Raw genomic sequence first — 4,944 nt, 5'->3', positions numbered from 1 at the left:
GGAGTATGTAGAATGGGTTGGAGAGAGAGAACAGATGAGGGGAAATGATGAAATTGTATTTTAATTGAAAAAGAACCAATGACTTTATTATAAGCACAACTTCCTGTTCTCTTCTAAAGTTAGCTAAAGCATATGCTTTATATCCTGGACATGGCCAACCATTAGCAGACTTAGCATCAGACCTTTGATCCACAACTTGATGCTGTCCTGAAGAGTTCCTGAACAGCCTGTGCTTCAGAATTTTCCTCAGCAAAATGCAATTTAAATACCTCTTCATGAAATTTACAAGTGGCATGAGCATGAGACCTAAAATTTATAACAAATGTTTACTGTCTCATTTCATTTCTTTTTCTTGCTTATTTCCTTTCTGACCACAATCCCCTATAAATTTTTTGTGCTTACTAGAACTACCACAAAAGAGTGACATACACCATTAACATCACAAGTTTACTGTATTTCAGCTCCAGAGGCTAAAAGTCCAAGTTCAAGGCATTGGATGGGTTGGTTGCTCCTGAATTGGGTAGTGCTCTTTAGCCTATCACCATGTTCATACAACTGCCCCATTGGTTGTGTTTATGTTTATTTCACATCAGTTGTTTATCTACATCCTAACTTCCCTTATAAGAACACCAGGCATTGGCTTAGAGCAAAGCTTATGCTTCTTCTAACTAGTTACATCTGTGATGACTTTACTTCAATGAGGTAATGCTTTGGGGTACAGAGAGTTAGGAATTCAACAAAGAAATTTCTAAATTGGCGATCATGGCACAATGCAATTCATAATCAATGCATAAGGAATAAAATCATTCTCCTTATTTATTTGTTCAGTTCTCTAAGAATCACTGTCTATCTTACTCTTCGAAATGTAAACACAGCTATCATAAAATGACATCATACATAATTACAGTCATTGCTGCTTCCATATCTAGCAGTGTCAAATGCTTTGCATGTTTAAGCCTAAAAAAAAACCTAACTCTTGTGTGACAGAGATGATGGCTCAGTAAGTAAAGCAAATACAAGCATGTGGACCAGAATTCAGGGCTGCATAGTCCATGTAAACACCCTGCAAGCGTGGCAGCCAACCTGTAATTCCATCACTCAGCAGGAGGAGACAGGGTCCCCAAACAAGCTAGCTAGTTAGACTCTCTTAAATGCTGAGCTTTGAGCTCAAATGAGAGATCCTGCCTCGGTATATGGAGAGAAAATGAGGAAGACACCCCATGCCAAGGTTTGGCATCCACACACCTGCATACACATATGCATGCACCTTACACACATAAATAAAAACCTGTTGGTCATTTATTCTTGGCTTCCTCACACTTCAGATGGAGAAGCTAAGAACAGAGAGTTTACAAAGAGATTTCCATATGGAAAGATGTTTCTGGAAGAACCAGAAACATGCTCCAGTGTCTATGACTTTCCCTAAATCTTGTGGAATACACAGGCTAGCAGAAAGATCAGGAGCACACAGGTTAACAGCCAACCACATCCAGAGACTGAGAAGACCAGGAGGAAGATTACAGATGACTATAATCACCAGATGAATGGGAAGGGGCTGGGCTCCCTCGTAATAAACCACAGGAAGCACTGCCCATGCAGGAGAGGGGTCATGACCTCTAAACATGCTGCTTCTTCCTGGCTTTGATTTTTTAGAAATCCATCCTTTAGTTTCTATGACTTTTTTCCAGCTGAGACTGCATTGTGATTTCCATTCTCCCACATAATTCTGTTTCCTTATCTCAGCTGGAGAATCAAACAGCATATTAATATAAAACATTGCATTAGATTTCACCTAGAGCATGCAATAAAAGCTACATTCCAACCTTTCCAGCCGGAGCTGAAATAAAGTTAATCTACTTCAATATGTCATTAGTAAAAGTTGCTCTATGGACCAATTGCTATTCAGGGATGGAGGATGGGGGAAAGTTTGAAGGATAATTTAAAGGTCAGTTTGATTGAAAGCAAATTCAAGTTTAGCAAGCAATTTCACTGAGTTTACTATACATCTACATGATGAATGCAAGGCAGGAAACCCAACCTTTACATTTTCTATGTATAATTGATGAGTGGTTTCTAGTGGGATTGGAAAAAGGAGATAAGACTCATGATTACAGAAGACCAGCTCACTTGAGCAGTGTCAAACCTTCTAGAAGGTAATTTTTCTGATCCCAGGTGTTGTGCATTCCGGAGCTTTGTAGTTTTTGAAGGCGTGAGATAAAGCTCAATTGGAAAGGAGACAGAAGAGACCAAGGATGTTATGATGCTTCAAACTATTAAAGCCGATTGCACAGAACACATAGCATCGCTAGTAGCATTTTGAGGTTGCTAAGGAGGAAGTGGGGATGACTTCCCCATGCACCTCTCTGACACTCCAGACCAGCATCTTCCACAAAGTCTGCCCTAATATGGAAGCCACAGAGAGGAATTCCAATAATAGAAGTAGCCTTACCCAACTCTGGGCATCTAGAATCTCTTCCTGTCCTCAGCAGGTGAAGCCTGGGATTGGGGTGCTGTTGTCTCCTAGTTCCCTGCCCCTTGGTTCTTAGGGAAAATGGCCTCGGGAAGACTGAGATGGTTTGCATATGCCCCATCATGCAAAGACGCCTCCTTCTGCATCCAACCCTCTGGGAAGGTACCATGCTCAGTCTCCTGGAAGAACCAGCCCTGCTTCTTCACCTCCTCCCACTGACAAGTGTAGCACTCGGAATGAGCTCATTACCTGGTACACGTCCTCTGCTGGAGGGACCTTGCAGCACCCTTAGTCTAGGGGGTCTCTTTCTCCTGAAAGATGGGGTCTAGCACAAATGGTTTATCTGCCTACCCCTCAAAGGAAAACAGTGTGGCCATAGAGACGAAAACATACACAAAAGGAGAGTCATCCCTATTAAATATCCGAGGAGGTAACTGAAGCCATCAGAACACCAATTTGAATGCAACCGTTCTTGCCTTAAGCCAGGAAAACTTCGGTAAGAAATTCATTGAGTCTGACACCAGTCTTGTGACGCCCTTTTGGCCAGAGTTACTTTGCCTAACTCTGCCAACTTACAGAGGAGCCGCCTCAAACATCTATCCACTGATGGCTCCAGAGCCTAACAAAGTTGCTACCTGGAAACGGGCCAACCTTAGTCCCTCTGGCAGAGAGTGCAAGTGTCCGGGTGAGAGATGGAGAATAGCTCTAAATTCCTGGAAACTTGTAGCAAACAACACAACTCGGGTTAAAAGAAATGTCATCCTGCTTCAATGTCTTTGTTAATGAAATGCTGTCATACTAAGATTTTCATCTGGCTAAAATGAAATTTCAGGCCCCTCCTGCAACGCACAACCCTGGGATCCCCCAACCCCTCCCAGCAAGCCTGCCCCACTGCTGAGGCTGACAAGGAAGCTGCCTTTGACATGAGGAGTACAAAATATGGGAGAAGAATACCCCTTTTCTTTCTTATTTAGAGATGACCCATGCCCTGGAGTGGCCCAGTTTAACTGCCCAGTGGCTTCCAGATGTAGCCAAGTCTGAGGGAAAAGATTTCAGCATTCCCCAGCTTGTCCTGGGAACACATACATTAGATGAACAAAACCACCTGGTGAGAGCCAGTGTCCAGCTTCCTAATGGTGATGCTCATTTTGATGCATCACACTATGGCAGTGAAAAGGGAGAATTTGGAGGTTTTGGCTCAGTCAGTGGGAAAAGTGAAATAGAAATCAAGATCAACCACGAAGGATAAGAAGACAGGGCTCGATACACACCCCAGAACATTTACGTCACTGCAACAAAGGCTCTATCCAGTGATGCATTTGTTTTTGACTACACAAAGCATCCTTCTAAACCAGACCCTTCTGAGGAGTGCAACCCAGATTTACATCTGTGGACATCAGAAGGAAGGTTATGCTCTTTCTTTGAATCCAAACTTCAGTGGGCACTTACTTAGTGCTTCAGATGACCATACCATCTGCCTATGGGACATCAGTGAGGCTCCAAAACAAGGGAAAGTGGTGGATGCAAAGACCATCTTCACAGGGCACACAGCAGTAGCGTAGGACGTTTCCTGGCATCTGCTCCATGAGTCTCTGTTTGAGTCTGTTGCTGATGATCAGAAACTCATGATTTGGGATACTTATTCAAACAATCATTCCAAGCCAAGTCATTCGGTCAATGCTCACACTGCTGAAGTGAACTGCCTGTCTTTCAATCCTTATAGCGAGTTCATTCTTGCCACAGGATCAGCTGACAAGACTGTTGCCTTGTGGGGTCTGAGAAACCTGAAACTCAAGTTGCATTCATTTGAGTCACATAAGGATGAAATATTCCAAGGTCAGTGGTCACCTCACAATGAGACATTTTGGCTTCTATTGGTACTGATCGTAGGCTGAATGTCTGGGATTTAAGTAAAACTGAAGAAGAACAGTCCCTAGAAGATGCAGACGATGACCCATCAGAGTTGTTGTTTATTCATGGTGGCCACACTGCCAAGATATCTGATTTCTCCTGGAATCCCAATGAACCTTGGGTGATTAGTTCTGTATCAGAAGACAATATCTTGAAAGTGTGGCAGATGGCAGAGAACATTTCTAATGATGAAGACCCTGAAGGAAGTGTGGATCCAGAAGGACAAGGATCCTACACATGTCTGTACTTGTGATGTAGACTCCCCTTGTTTTCTTCTGAACCCTGAGGTGGATTTAACACTGGTTTGAGACATAGGTGCCACCAACAATACTATTAGCCCAAACCATGGGTGTTTTCTAAATCTTAACTGGGGGACTTAATTCAACAAAGCCACAGACTTATATTTAAATTTTCTTCAGGAATTTTCTAGCAACAAACCCAGGTCTAAAGTAGCTTCAGAAATGGAGCATTGATTATTTTTCTTCTTAAGCTATATCCCCAAGTTTTTCAGATTCTCAAGTAAAGAGGCCAGAATGGATAAGAAATTAGAACCAAGTGAAGTA

The 4,944-nt window shown here is 42.6% G+C and overlaps 1 pseudogene; it reads left to right on the top strand.

The window, feature by feature from the left end:
- The first annotated feature begins 3,431 nt into the window (after nucleotides 1-3,431).
- LOC101829852 lies at nucleotides 3,432-4,718 on the top strand (annotated as a pseudogene).
- The last annotated feature ends 226 nt before the right edge of the window (nucleotides 4,719-4,944 follow it).

Source organism: Mesocricetus auratus, unplaced genomic scaffold (assembly GCF_017639785.1).
Source record: "Mesocricetus auratus isolate SY011 unplaced genomic scaffold, BCM_Maur_2.0 Super-Scaffold_100015, whole genome shotgun sequence".
Taxonomy (NCBI): Eukaryota; Metazoa; Chordata; class Mammalia; order Rodentia; family Cricetidae; genus Mesocricetus; species Mesocricetus auratus.
Note: the sequence above shows the minus strand (reverse complement) of the source record. Positions and strands in the feature narration are given on the sequence as shown.